Raw genomic sequence first — 16,072 nt, 5'->3', positions numbered from 1 at the left:
TTCGCATGTGCTTACTTGGATGACATCGCCATCTACAGCGGCACATGGGAAGCTCACCTGGGACACTTGGCTTTGGTATTTAACAAATTACAGGAAGCTGGCCTTACCCTGAAACCCGAGAAGTGCCATGTGGGCATGGCAGAAGTCCAGTATTTGGGGCATCGGGTAGGTTCGGGTAAACAGAGGCCCGAGCCCGCCAAAATAGAGGCCATAGCAAATTGGCCCCAACCCCGCACTAAGACTCAGGTCCTAGCTTTCTTAGGCACAGCAGGGTACTATCGCAAGTTTGTCCCCGAGTATAGCACTCTAGCCAAGCCCCTCACCGATCTAACCAAAAAAGCCCTACCCAAGCAGGTATTGTGGTCCCCGGAGTGTGCAGCAGCGTTTCAAAGTCTCAAAGCAGCTCTGAGCAAAGCTCCAGTATTGGCGGCCCCAGACCCTAATAAGACATTTCTCGTTCACACAGATGCCTCTATGTTTGGGCTGGGAGCCGTGCTGAGCCAGGTGGAGGAAGATGGCATGGAACACCCGGTGGCATACCTCAGTCGGAAGTTACTACCTCGGGAGGTCAGCTATGCCACCGTAGAAAAGGAATGCTTGGCGTTGGTATGGGCCTTAAAGAAGCTTCAACCCTACCTCTACGGCCGAGCTTTTACGTTACTAACTGATCACAACCCTCTCATTTGGCTTAACCGAGTCTCTGGAGACAATCCCCGGTTGTTACGCTGGAGTTTAGCGTTGCAACCATACAATTTTACACTGCAGTACCGTCCGGGCAAACAGAACGGTAATGCGGATGGACTTTCCCGTCAAACGGACTTGGACTCTTAATGCTACCACCCGGACATCCCCTAGCCAACCCGGCAGGGTCTAGGCGGGTATGCCGACCCATGGAACTAAGGGGGAGTAATGTGAAGAAAAGAGACCTCAGCTAACCTTTTCTTCTATGTTTTGTGTTTAATTTCCCTTTGCTGCCTATAGTAGCTTATCCGTTCGGCAGTTTGCATCTACCGAACCACGACCTCCCTCCTTGCTTGTTGTGATCTGAAGCACCGACAATTAAGTGTTCCCTGGGTGGCCGTTGTTTGTATAGCCGCACGCCACGAGGAAAAGAAAACGGCGGCCATCTTGTTCGCACGAGGCGAGTCAGCGGGACTTGGTCGTCGAGTGTCTGGAACTAAAATCGGACACTCGACCGTGCGAAGTACCGCTGAAAACTACCGGACGGCCGGTTCTCCCACTTGCCAAACACCCAGAAGAGCGGCATTCGGTAGTTATATCCGTATGGACCAGGGGAACAATCGCTCCTATGAGCCAGGAGGGTATTTTCGGTACTTTTGACCGCTTTCGCCTTTTTCCCCAATTGACCGACCCCACACACTGAATTCGTGGAACTGTTTTGGGCAGGAGCCTCGTGTGTGGTCGGTAAACTAAGACTTCCACACTTTTTAAGAACCCCTGAACCGATCTGGGTGAAATTTGGATATGTTTGCCTCCCAGATCGGGGCTATCAGGGGATATGTATTTTGTGGGGATACCTTGTGGGGAAAGGGGTGTTCCAATGTTTGGGTAAAATGTGTGCCCTCTGCCTGGAGATAATTGATTTAACCTTTAACTTATCTCACTATCTTCCAGGCAGAGGAAGGGGCGTGTAGTAAGAAAATACTGTACAGTGATTGGTGATATGTTTGTTTGTTTTGGGAGGTCCTCTTGCATGAGGATCCCCATAAAAGCCAGCCTGTTTCAATAAAGCTTTAGTTCTGTTACACCCTTCATGAAGTCTTGGCTCATGTTTGGGGAAAGAATACTTTAACTACTGGGAAGGATTGTCGTGAAGCTGTATTCATCTCTACCCCCTGCTGGAGCTATGATCACTTATACTCAGCAGCTGGAAAAGGAACAAGGGACCGCAGTAACATCTCTCCTGCAGGTCTTAACAACCGGGTCGACCGCGAGGAACAGAGGAAACATGGCGTCCGGACGGATAAACGTCTAAGTCTCTACCTCTCTCGGAGGTAGAGACCTCAGGTACCCTGACAGTACCCCCCTCTCAGATACGCCCACCGGGCGGAAGGAACCGGGACGAGATGGGAAGCGGGAGTGATACGCCCTGCGGAGACGAGGAGCATGAACATCCTCTTGAGGTACCCAACTCCTCTCTTCAGGACCATAACCCTTCCAATCGACCAGATATTGAACCTTTCCCCGTGAGATTCGAGAATCAACAATAGAGTTAACCTCATACTCCTCCTGACCATCCACCTGAACAGAACGAGGAGGGGCTATTGTGGAGGAAAATCTGTTGCATATAAGTGGTTTCAGCAATGAAACGTGAAACGAGTTAGGGATGCGTAAGGTAGTAGGAAGAGCTAGACGGTACGCAACTGGATTGATTCGAGTCAGCACCCTGTAAGGGCCAATATAACGGGGAGCGAACTTCATGGAGGGCACTTTTAAACGGATGTTCCTTGTGCTCAACCATACCTTATCACCTGGAACAAAGGTCGGAGCCGCCCTTCTACCTTTATCAGCGTGTTTCTTAACCAGCATAGAGTTGTGTATAAGGATTTGTCGAGTTTGGTCCCACAACTTCCTCAAATTGGCCACATGAACATCAACCGACGGCACCCCCTGGGAAGGAGAAGCCGAAGGAAGAATAGACGGATGAAAGCCATAATTCATGAAGAAGGGGCTTGAATGAGTAGAATCGCAAACGAGATTGTTGTGTGCAAACTCCGCCCAAGGAATCAAACCGACCCAATCGTCCTGTTGTTCGGAAACAAAACATCGTAAATATTGTTCAATTTTCTGGTTGGTACGTTCAGCAGCTCCGTTAGACTGAGGATGATAGGCAGAAGAAAAGTTCAACTTGATACCTAGTTGTGAACAGAAGGCCCTCCAAAATCGGGAAATAAATTGAGATCCTCTGTCAGATACAATTTGGGAGGGTATCCCATGTAGGCGAAAAATCTCCCTAGCGAATATCTCTGCCAATTCGGGAGAAGACGGTAGTTTAGGCAGAGGAATGAAGTGAGCCATCTTAGTGAATCTGTCAACCACGGTGAGAATAACAGTCTGTTTTTTAGAGGTAGGCAGATCGACAATAAAGTCCATGGCCAAGCAGGACCAAGGTTTCTCTGGAACCTCTAAGGGATGCAGGAATCCACATGGGAGTGTATGGGGTTGTTTGGTTTTAGTACAAACCTCACAAGCAGTGATGAAATCTTTAGTATCTTTACGTAAAGCAGGCCACCAGAAGTCTTTGGAGATCAAAGCAAATGTTTTGCGAATACCAGGATGTCCCGCCATCTTGCTGTTATGGAGACACTGCAACAGTTCCAGTTGAAGAGCGGGAGGAACGAAATGTCGACCCGCAGGAGTCTGTTTAGGTGCTAGATGTTGCAGCTTAATGATCTTGGCCAGTAACGGGGAGTGAATCCTGAGATTCGTATTAGCAACAATATTGCATTTTGGAACTATAGAAGAAAGAACCGGTTCCGGTATAGTAGAGGGTTCATATTGGCGAGATAAAGCATCGGCTTTAGAGTTCTTAGAACCAGGTCTGTAAGTCAGCACATAATTGAAGTGAGTCAGGAATAAGGACCAACGCGCTTGCCTAGAAGACAGACGCTTAGCCTCCCCAATATAGGACAAGTTTTTGTGGTCCGTCAAAATAGTAATAGGGTGTAAGGTCCCCTCCAATAAATGTCTCCACTCCTTTAAGGCTTTAATGACCGCTAACAGTTCCCTGTCTCCGATGTCATATCTGCTCTCAGGCCCAGAAAGTTTCTTAGAAAAAAAACCACACGGGTGTAGTGGTTTATCCACCCCTAACCTTTGTGACAGAACCGCACCTACTCCTGTCTCAGAGGCGTCAACCTCGAGTAGAAACGGCAAAGTCGTATCAGGATGGACTAAAATTGGAGCAGAAGCAAAAAGTTCTTTGAGATTCTTGAAAGCAGCGAGAACTTCAGTAGACCACGTCTTTGATCCGCCCCCTGTTTGGTCATATTGGTAATGGGCGCAATAATAGACGAGTAACCCTTAATGAAGCGCCTATAATAATTGGAGAACCCAATAAACCTCTGAATAGCCTTGAGTCCCTTAGGCAATGGCCAATCTAGAATAGACTGGGGTTTGTCAGGATCCATCTTAAAGCCCTCCCCAGAAATCACGTATCCTAGAAAGTCTATCTGGATCTGGTCAAAACTGCATTTCTCCAACTTACAGTATAAACCGTGTTGCAGGAGTTTGTGTAACACCCTTCTGACTTGTCTATGGTGAGTCTCAATCTCTCTAGAGTGTATGAGTATGTCATCCAGGTAGACAATAACACAATCATGTTGGAATTCCCTAAGAACTTCGTTAATCAAATCTTGAAAAACTGCAGGTGCGTTACAAAGACCAAAGGGCATGACCGTGTACTCATAATGACCATAGCGGGTATTAAACGCTGTCTTCGACTCGTGGCCTTGCTGGATTCTCACCAAGTTATATGCCCCTCTGAGATCCAACTTGGTGAAAATTTTAGAATCCTTTAGCCGGTCAAAGAGCTCGGTAATCAGAGGAATATTATAGGCATTTCTGATGGTTATTTTATTCAAACCTCGGTAATCGATGCAAGGTCTGAGTGAACCATCCTTCTTTTTAACAAAAAAAAATCCAGCCCCGGCAGGAGAGGAAGATCTCCTAATGAATCCCTTGTCTAAATTCTCCTGAATATACTCCTCTAAAACAGCATTCTCTTTAGTGGATAGAGGGTATACATGACCCCTGGGTGGCATGGTACCAGGCAATAGATTAATTTTACAATCAAATGTCCTGTGTGGGGGTAGCGTATCAGCGTTCTTCTTGTCGAACACTGCTTTTAAATCCAGGTATAGAGAAGGTATCTGTATCCCCTTAGACTGGGTAGAACTGTCTGGTGTGTTGATTACAGCCAATGGGGATACCCTGCGTAAACACCTGTCCTGACAACCCTGACCCCATGAGAGTATTTCCCCTAACTCCCAATCGATAATAGGATTATGTCTCCTTAACCATGGGTACCCCAGAACTATGGGAACAGAAGGAGACGAAATGAGCATAAGTGATAAGTTCTCCTCGTGTAAGATACCAACAGTTAGGTTAATAGGTATAGTCTCACGCGAGATAACAGGCTCGAGTAGCGGTCTACCATCTATGGCCTCAACGGCCAAAGGTATCTCTCTTAACTGGGATGGGATAGTGTGCTTAGTAGCAAAGGCTTGATCGATAAAATTCTCAGCAGCACCGGAATCTATCAAGGCCATGGTCTTTAGCACTCCCTTCTCCCACGTTAAAGAAACTGGTAACAGCAACCTGTGATTTTTATAATTATGAGTAGAGGACAAAATAGAAACACCCAAGGCCTGTCCTCTAGAGAAACTTAGGTGCGGGCGTTTCCCGAGCGAATAGGACAATTCAGGCGCAAGTGACCTCTGACTCCACAATACATACATAATCCCTGCCTTCTCCTGTACTGTCTCTCCTCATCTGAAAGGTGAGTATTGCCTATCTGCATAGGTTCAGGAAACAGTGAGGTATTGGAATCAGGACTTTGAAATGCGGGTACTAACTTAAAGGTAGGTCTAAGATTCCTCTCTCGAGTGTTCTGTCTCTCTCTTAAACGCTCATCAATGCGAGAAATGAACGAAATTAAGTCCTCTAAATTCTCAGGGAGCTCCCTAGTAGCAACTTCGTCAAGGATAACATCTGATAACCCGTTCAAAAATACATCTATATAAGCCTGCTCATTCCACTTGACTTCTGCCGCCAGAGACCTGAACTCTAGTGCATAATCCACAAGTGTTCGGTTCTCCTGTCTCAGGCGCAACAGTAATCTGGCTGCATTGACCTTCCTACCAGGCGGGTCAAAAGTTCTTCTAAAGGCAGCTACAAAGGCATTATAATTATATACCAACGGGTTATCGTTCTCCCATAATGGGTTGGCCCATCTCAGAGCTTTCTCAATGAGTAAGGTGACAATAAATCCAACCTTTGCCCTATCGGTAGGATAGGAGCGAGGTTGCAATTCAAAATGAATACTGATCTGGTTTAAAAAACCACGACACTTCTCAGGTGAACCACCATAACGTACTGGTGGGGTAATACGGGAAGAGGCACCTACAGTGGCTACCTCTAGGCCTGAATTTACAGAGGAAATAGGAGTAGTACGCGTCTCCTCTGGTGGGTTATTAGCACGAGATAATAACGCCTGTAGTGCTAAGGCCATTTGGTCCATTCTGTGTTCCATGGCGTCAAACCTGGAATCAGAGGGACAAACCTGACTGTTTGTACCTGCAGGATCCATTGGCCCTGTCGTAATGTCAGGATCGGGGCAGGGATCCAACACGCAAAGTACAAACAGGTACAGGGTACGTATACCGGACCTTAGAATGGCCGGACTAACGTACAGAGAGTATAGAGAATGGTCAGAGACAAGCCGAGGTCGAGGGAACGAGAGGACAGGTAAGCGAGTAACAAGCCGGGTCAAGGATAACAGAGGTAAACAGAGTAAGTCAAACAAGCCGGGTCGGAATCAAAAGGATAACTGAAAAACACCAGAGCACTGTGTGACTAGACAGGCTAGAACCACGACAGGGCAATGAGCAACAGGGCGAAGTATGTTTAAATACCCTGGCTAGAGAGGATAGACACGCCTCCGACGAGTCCTGATTGGTCTCCAACGGATTGAGTGACAGGTCGTTCCGGATTGGCGTCATGACGTCGGTCTCCGGGCACCATGCTACATAAGGAAGTAACTCCCTCGCGGCCGGCGTTTATGTGACCGGGTCGACCGCGAGGAACAGAGGAAACATGGCGTCCGGACGGATAAACGTCTAAGTCTCTACCTCTCTCGGAGGTAGAGACCTCAGGTACCCTGACAAACATGTATGAAATACATTTAGGATATTCATCACATAACAGTTATATTTGCCCATAAGCCTTGCCACCCGGTTTTTTAATAGGTAAAGCCCTGCATTGTTCCCTCATGCTAGCAGCCGTAAAGACTTGCGGCTTCTCTGAGGGGCTTGTAGATAGCGTTATGTGCTCTGCTTAGGAATGTCGGGGCTGTAAGCGTAACTTTGGCACTCGAAATATTGGGTGAGGGAGCGTGTGTATTATGGCCATTGGCCATTGCTAGGAGTGGTGCAGGCCCACGCATGTCTCCCATTAGGAAGCTTGTAAGTGGAGTTTTGGGGCCCTGCATCGCTTAGTGTTAGGGGAGGGATAAGACTGCCTGACCAGGATCGGTGGGTGTCTGCTACGGAGCCAGATAATTAAATTTGTCTGATGCCCTGTGGCCTTCATGAACTTAAGGAAAATAATAAAAAACCCTTAATGCCTTAGAAAACGTGAAAAAGGAAATAAAAAACAAAAAAGAACTGAGAGGAAAGAAACCAAGAGCAAAAAGGCAACTGTTTGTAAGGTGAGTAGAGAGACCATGTAGGTATAGCATAGGAAAAGTGTCCAAGACATAGTCCTGTAGTAAGGGACCTATCGGACAATTCACAGGTGCACTTGCGGTCGCTCTTTTTATGGTAAAGGACCCGTCAGCCTCTGCACCGGTCTCCTGGGCACAAAGGGAGTTATGTCCTCGACGTTCCATGTTGGGCTGGCTCTTGTTTCTGCTGAAGGAAGCGAGAGTCCCAGTGACTGGAGAAACTTAGGCGCCTAAGAAACGTGTGTCATGTGGGCCGTCTTACCAGCGTGCTCTGTGATTAAACGATGGGGGCCCCATTTATAGGGGATAGATTTCTCATTCAATAGCTGGGTGATGTGGCGGAGAGATCTGCGCCAGGTGAGAGTGTGCCTTGAGAAGTCTCTGTATAGGGTCAGATTTGCTCCCTCAAACATGATGGTAGGCGAGCCTCTTGCGGCTCCCATGAGGGCCCCCCGGTCGGAGTCCCGTACAAATTTAAGCAGCACATCCCTTGGTGCCTCCTGGGGCGTTTTGAGTGCCTTAGGGAGGCGAAAGCAGGTGTCAATCCCTACCTGCTTCGCTTGTTTGGGAGTTAGTAAGGTTGCCACAAGCCTCCTACAGTAGTGTGGTAATTCCAGGTTTCCCGCCGATTCCGGCACTCCCCGGATTCGTAGGTTTCGGGCTCTATTTTTGTCCTCCATTCCCGCTAGTTGAGCGGTTAGCGCTGTGTACTGTGATTGTAGCATTCCCAGAGCAGCGTCCGTCGCCGCCTGTGCTACCTTTGTGCCCTCTAGGGATTCCTCTACAGAGATCACGCGGCTGGAGAGTGTGGAAATTTCCCCTCGGACAAGTGACATGTCGGCGTCAAACATTGCCTTGATCTCTAGTGTCAGTGCCTTAATATCGGCTTTCGTAGCGGGTGCTGCATCGCCTAGTGCTTTAGGCTGCTGGGGTGTAACATGTACCTTGCTGGCAGCGTGGAAGGAGTCGCGTTCACTGTCGTCATCCGTTGACTGTGAGTTGTAGGCCTCTGTCGGCGCCATCTTGCCGGGCATTTGCTGCTGTGTTGGGCGCATGAAAGTGCCTATATCCTTGAATCCCGGGCCAGGATCTGCTCTGCTCTTCTTGGTTTTTTTCCCCCATCATGTAGGGCAACTAGGGGATCTGTTTTTCGGGTCCCAGAGGTGATTTTAATCGCTTAGAAAGCCCGTTTTAGGGTCTCACGCTCGGAGCTGTGGCGAGATGCGACTTTCCCGTTCAGGCGCTGGCTCCGCCCCCCCGGAGATATTTAGATTTTAAACTATTGGCAAGCAATTTACCTGCTTTAGTGCCCATATTGTAGTAGTTTTGTTTGTTTGTGAGCATATTTAGTAAATTTGTGTGTTTGTAATTGTTGGATTTTGTCACGTGTCATGGCTATTTGTTTTGATAAAGATTTGGAGGGGGAGGATTTGTTTGTGTTTTCTAGTGATGTAAGTTTTTTGGATAATGATGCATAAGATGTCTGAAACTTTTTTTAAATGGTAGAACCCAGTTTGATAAAATCACCCGTGATCACCGCCTTGTGGGCTAGCCACTGGGTTTCAAGTGATGTGTCAGTGGTTGAATTATGTGTGAAGTAATTATCCAATTCTAATGCTATTTTCTTTTGGTTTGTAGGGCAATCGAGAATAGATTAATTTAGTCTCCACTTTCCTCTGCCTCTTGTTGGGTAAGGTACTGCTATTGTGGTTTCTATAGGAGCATGGTCAGACCATGTACGTTGTCCTATCGTTTGATTGATTAAATGAGGTACCGTGGATTTATCTATTAAGCATAGATCTATTCGTGTATAGGTTAAGTGTACTGGTGAGAAGTACGTGTAGTCTTTTACTGTGGGAAAAAGGTTCCTCCATGAATCATAAAGATCCTGTGAATGAATAAGGTTCGAGAAAAGTTTCCCAGTTTGAATGGAGGTTTTGCTAAGGAGTTTATTATGTATGCGTTGTGTATCTAGATATGGGTCTAGCGTGCAGTTGCAATCTCCGCAGATTATTATGTGGCCTTGTTTCATACGCGTCACCCTAGTGATTGCTTTATTTAAGAAGGAAAACTGGGCTTCGTTAGGAGCGTAAAGGGATGCCACTGTTATTTGAATTCTGTTTAGTTCTCCTACTAAAATCAGCAGTCTGCCTGTTTGATCTGTATATTGTTTGTGCAAAGTGAAACTCCAATCCGAATGAAATAGTATAGCAACACCTTTAGTTTGTAAGAGGTTGAGCTTTAACATTTAACAGTAGGATATCAAAGGAACATCGTAACAATTTTGGTGAAGGTGGCTGACATGTTCAACTCTACTGCAGACTCTCTAAAGATGCGTGGGTCAGGGACTCTGATCTGCAATTGTTTAGGACAATGAAACACAATGAAACACATGACGTTGGGTAAGCAATAGTTTGCATTTCAACTAATAAAAGCAGGAGAAGGTACACCAAAAGAAGCTCACGGTTCAAGTGTTCCGTTACTCCATTATCAAAGCGTGAATTTAAAGACCAAACTAAAGAAAACAGAACAAAGTAAACTAATTGCCGGTTGCCGATTTGCCCCAACACCCCTCCCTCCAACACCACTGTAAGAAAGTGCCCAAGAATAAGGTGAGAAAAGCCTATCAAGTAGTTAATGCCATGGGAACCCGACCCACCACTACCTCACCCGAGAACCATGCCGTGTATGCCAAAGTGGTTTTCACCTTGGTCTTGAAAAATTCGTCTAGTGTGAGTATATATGATCTCCAGGTCAAAATAAATGTTTTGGCCACGAGTTTTTTGTTAGTTAGTAAATCCAACCAATCCATTTTAAATATAAAAGCAAGCTTGGTTAAAAATAATTCTAAGTTGGGTGCGTGTGACTGGTTCCTGGAGGATGGTTTTGCGTACCACAGCTGCTATGATAAGAAGGAATCATTTATTAGGCAATGGACGACCAGGTAAGGGTCCCAAAAGCAAAAATTCAGAGGAAAGCGGTAAGGTGGGCATGCCACCTCTATCTTTCAGTTTGGCCCAGAAATATTGGATTAGAGCGCACTCCCACAGACAGTGAAACAGGTCAGCCTTGGTGTGTGTACACTTGAAACTAGTCGAAGTCTCCCTTGTGGCCATGAGTGAGAGTCGGTGAGGGGAATAATAAGCACAGTGTAGGGTTTTAAGGAACATGTAGCCCTATAAAACACCCTTGGTAATGTTTGGCTATGAGTAAAGTGTGCAGTGAGCATGCCTCCCAGACTTATGTCTGGAAAATGCGTCTTCCACTTCCCTATGCCTGTTTGTAAGTTACTCCAGTCCGGAGTATATCATAACATCCTATATAGTTTGGAAATGGAATAGGAATTAGAATCAGAACAACACAACATGGCATCCAAAGGGTTCTCCCAGTCATTAGGCGTGAAGTGTTCAGTGATGGTATTGTAGTAGTGTCATATTTGAAAGTAAGCGAACCATGGAAGTGGGAGGGCTGGTAAATGCTCCCGTAGCTCAGCAATGTACAGAAACCTCTGGCTGACATGATCCACAAAAGGCCGGAGGGTGGCAATCCCACTATCTGTCCACACAGTGAAGAGGTATTGAGCACCCGTAACAATGTCTAGGTTATAAGTTAAAGGCAGGTGAATGGTGCTTATTGGATCGGCACCTAATTTGGAGCGAGACTGTTTCCAGGCTCTGATAGGGGTAGCCAGGAGGGGATTAGATAGGACAGATTCAGGGAGTAGGTGGTGCGGCCTGTGAAGGAGAGCCACAAGTAAGTTTGGTGATGCCAGATAGGACTCCAAGGACAAGTTAGAAAACCTGTGTTGGAATGGAATCCAGTCCAGCGCATGCATAAGCTGTGCCGCCAAACTGTATTCCCTAGCATTAGGTAGGGTTAGACCACCATCAGCCCTGTGTTGGTACAATTTAGTAAGGCTAAGGCGGGCCCTATGTCCCTGCCAGAGTAATTGTCTAAGATGTTTGCTCAACAAACATTTGTCACTTTTCGAGAGGAGTACTGGGAGCACCTGGAGGGGATATAACAGTTTTGGTAAACTGACCAATTTTTATAGATAGCCCCTACCAATGTAAAATAAGGGCTACTTGTGCCAATGATCTAAGTCCACGAAGATGACCATTACAATTGGTGGAATATTCAATTTGCAAAAGAGGGAGAGATCCCTAGGGATTTCAATGCCAAGAAGTGCCCTCGACTGCCACCACAAAGGAAGCCTTCAAAATATTTAGACTTTTTTACTACTGTACATACTTTCTTTGTGTATATATGTATGTATATATATATAAATATATATATATATATATATACACACACAATTATATATATATATATATATATATATATATATATTGGCTATACCTCACTGATGATACCTTACAAGGTTGAAATGATGTCCCGGGGTTGCCGTATCGCTCATGCAGAGGGAACTTGCTGGCATTTCGGATATGGACTGCCTATATTGGCTATACCTCACTGATGATACCTTACAAGGTTGAAATGATGTCCCGGGGTTGCCGTATCGCTCATGCAGAGGGAACTTGCTGGCATTTCGGATATGGACTGCCTGTATGGGTGGGACCAGTCTGATATGCTTCAGATATGTTCTGTCTGTAATGGCACAAGTTAAGCTAAAACCAGTTTGAGATCTGAGCGGGGACCCACCGAAGGGCAGGGTAATTGAGCTGTTGTCTGTTCTCACCTCTCTTGCTACTTGTTAATGTTTTTCTCTCTATATATATATACACGTTTTGTTATCTTTGTTTATATTCACACTTGTAAATCACACCTTGGTTCACATGAGTCCTATTTCTCATACTTTTTTCATGTTATAATTTAAATGTGGTAGTATTCTACAATTTAATCAATTTATTTCACTTATTATTTACTATTATATTCTCCACTTTTTTTTTTTTAAATGTTTCATTTTTATTGAGATGAAAAGATGTTGGATTGACACAATATCAGGCATAACATAATCGACAGTTGGTACATAAGGACACCGATATGCAAGGTAATGACAGCTTTCAGCGGCATTCAACATCATAATCGTGCTGCAGCAGTACAAATTGTCTTAAGATGACATCTATGACTTTGTTATGGGTAGTGAGTAATGCCCCGCTTAGGGAAACCTGGTAAGCTGGGAACGCTCTACAGTGTGGTATCATGCCACCATGTGGTATCCCCCAGAGACCTGGGGGGGGCGCCGTACCCAGCCACCGTCTTCCGCTCACCGTTGGGGTGGGTCAGACAGGTAACAGGTATGCATGCAGTATCTTTGTCCTTTTACTTTAGCATATTAGTGTGTCCTGTAGGCTGGTCGAGTATTTGCCCTACACTTCATCCCATGGTTTGGGGCTCAGTATTGCTATGTAAGCCCTTTTTGTGCGTGGGGGGGGGGGGTTGGAGGGGGTTAACTGGGAGGAGAGGATACAATATGGGAGGGGGGGTGAGATGCTCTTACGCTATACAGCTTGATAGTGGTATAGTGTTCTAGTGTTCCACCTATTGTATGTGCCATCTGCTCGTACTGTTTCGTAAGGTCCACTTTAGCAAGTACTGCCTGTACATCAGGGACCGCCGTGGTTTTCCACAGAGCAGCTATGCATGTTTTGGCGGCTAGGGTTATGTGGGTGACCAGCACCGCTTCGTAGGCTGTAAGGTCTCCGGGTAACATGTGAAGCAGGTAGTGTTCTGGTTTGAGCGGTATGCGTTTACCTATTTTAGTGTGGATTATATCTTGAATTTGTTGCCAGTATTGGTCAAGTGCCTGGCAGTACCAGAATATGTGGCTCGTGTTTCCCACTTGGTGGTTGCAGCGCCAGCAGCCACTCTGCACCCCTGGGTAAATTTGGGCCACCCTGCCTATGTGCCGTGTAATACCACTGCATCCATATCTTGTAGGCTGATTCTACGTGGTCTAAGCACCGTGTCGCCCGCTTAACTAAAGTCATGGCCCTTGTCCATTTCGCAGTCTCGAGGTCGCAGTTCAGCTCCCTCTCCCATCTGAGCATGTATGATTGTTTGGTGGGTCTGTCTATGTCTAGAAGTATTTGGTAACACAGAGAGAGTGTTTTTGGGGGGGGGGGGGTTGACCTTGGCATAGTAAGTCAAAGAGGTTTTGAGATTGCGTAGGTGATGTTGCCTTGCTGGAGGCCCCTACAATATGTTTTATACGCAAGTATGTAAATATTTCACTGTTTGGTAAATGGTACCGGCTCTGGAGATCCAGGAACGGCAACAGCCCCCCTGCCCCATATAGGTGTGCTATTCTCCGTACCCCTCTGTTTACCCACCCGTTCAGGGCCAGGTCATGTGTGTGGTGCTGAAGGCTCATAAGTGGGGCGAGGTTCTCCATCGGCTCACTGAGCATTTTTGGGGCCCATCGCAGCCATAGTTGTAGGGACAGTTTGGTTGTCGTAAGGAGGCTGGTGGAACGAGGTTGGGCTTTGGCTGGGATCCAAATTAGGTCCCTGAGGGAGTAGAGTGCACAGGCCGCACTCTCCAGGTGTTGCCACAATGGGCAGTCCGGGAAGGAGAGGAGGCGCGCCGTCTGAGATAAGTTTGTTGCTAAGTAATATTTGGTTATGTGTGGCACACCCCCCCCACCTGCCCCCATAGCCATACTAATATTCGCCAGCGAGACCCTGGGCGTTTTTTTCCTCCATATGTTATATTCTCCACTTTTAACAGATACCAAATAAAAGTTGTCAATTTATTTAGTGATTTTGTGGTTAGGGTACTTGTACAATTCTTGCCCTACATATTATTGGGTCCATGCCCCCTTTTGCCCTTTGACTCTGAACATGTATACACATTTCTTATCCCGTCTTCTCTCGAACATCAAATAGAAATTACACTCAAGTCAGAATAAGGTAAACTTCATAGAATGTCTCACGTCTGACACCAGTGTATAAGTAATGTTTATAGGATGGTTTTCCTTGTTGCATATGCTAAAAGTAGTTAAAGGGACACTATAGTCACTATTTTAGTTCATGAAGAAGTCTTGGTGTATAGATTATGTCTCTGAAGTATCACTGCTCAAGTCTCTGCCATTTAGGAGTTAAATCACATTTGTTTCTGTCCATGCAGCCTTAACCACACATTCCCTGCCTGTAACTCACACAGCCTGCCTGAAAAAAAGGGTTTAATTTTCAGTCAGATGTTTACTTACTTTAGATGTTTTTATATTATATCCTGCTCTGTAAATTGAACTTTAATCACACACAGGAGGCCCCTGCAAAGTCTAGCAAGCTATTAACAGAGCATGAGATAAGAAATTCTAAATGATACAGGCTGTGTAAGTGTAAACATTAGATCTCACTTTACATGATCTTTAGGAAGGCTGTGCACTTTACATGCAGGGAGGTGTGACTAGGGATGTATAAACAAAATAATGTAACTCCTAAATGGTGGAGAATTGAGTAGTGACACTGCAGGGGCATGTATGTACGTAGTGGGCATTGGATGGGATGACCTTTTACCAAACCATAGCCTCCCCCCAAATAAAGACAGACACCGAATCTTGGAAGTACCAGGCCACAGAATTTATTAAAAACACAAATACTGCATGACTCCTTCAACGTATAACTTTACATAATATTCTCATAAATAAATAACATGTTAGTACCTGCATGATGTTATACAGTACTTGTCCAACACGTCCTTGCCAATCTCATTCCTATTTCCCAAAGGCTCTCACCTCCCCCCTCGGCATAATAAACACCTCTTGCCTTTTTGGCACCCCACCAGCAGACGTTTAGCTCGGTGGGGCCAGACCATAATGCTCCCCACCAGCTGGCTTTAGCTCGGTAGGGACACGTCCAACTTGGTACCCCTTAAGATTCACCAAAGAGACAGGGGAGGTTGAGACCCGGCCATTACCCCCCACCTTCATCTAACCTGCAAAAAGCCACCACCCCTTACTTGGCAAGGACACACCCCCTGCCACAACCCCCGCTGTTTTAAGCCTAAAATCAGCAGGGGGCCCCAAACAAACCGACCATGGCCTGTTCCACCACCTCTTGTATGGCCAGATTAAAACGGTCGAGCCCGACCTCAGTCAAATGAACCACCTCCGGCCGAAACAAATCTGTGACGAATGGGTATCCCCACAACCCCTACAACGAACTGTGAAACCCGATGGTTAAACTCCTCACGGCAGTGCTCCAGCACACTCTGGCTATGTGCTTGCCGCCAATAGCTCCTCGCCACAACCTCCGACCACACTATGCAAAACCCCCGGAAATAAGATAAGGATCCGGGACAAGTCCTGCTTCACTATGTCCACCAAGTCCCCGACCGGCACCGTCCCCAGGTCACTACCCCCATGGGGATAAAGAACGATGACACCCCCAGCAAGCGAGAGAGCCTGACCAATCACCTCATGCCCCTGGCGCCGAACCACTGAACCTCCACCCTCGAAGGCATAAAGCTGAGCATCTCCCCTCCCGGACCGCCGCACGCTGCCGAGTCCAGGGGATGTAGAACTGCTCAGTCATCCAGACCCTGGGGGGCACCACACCCGAGAAGGAGAAAACAATCAACTGAGTAAACCAGCGGGACACACATAGGAAACAAACATCCTACAGTCCCACCTTCCTAACCTCT

This window comes from Pelobates fuscus, chromosome 12, assembly GCF_036172605.1.
Source record: "Pelobates fuscus isolate aPelFus1 chromosome 12, aPelFus1.pri, whole genome shotgun sequence".
Lineage (NCBI taxonomy): Eukaryota > Metazoa > Chordata > Amphibia > Anura > Pelobatidae > Pelobates > Pelobates fuscus.
Note: the sequence above shows the minus strand (reverse complement) of the source record.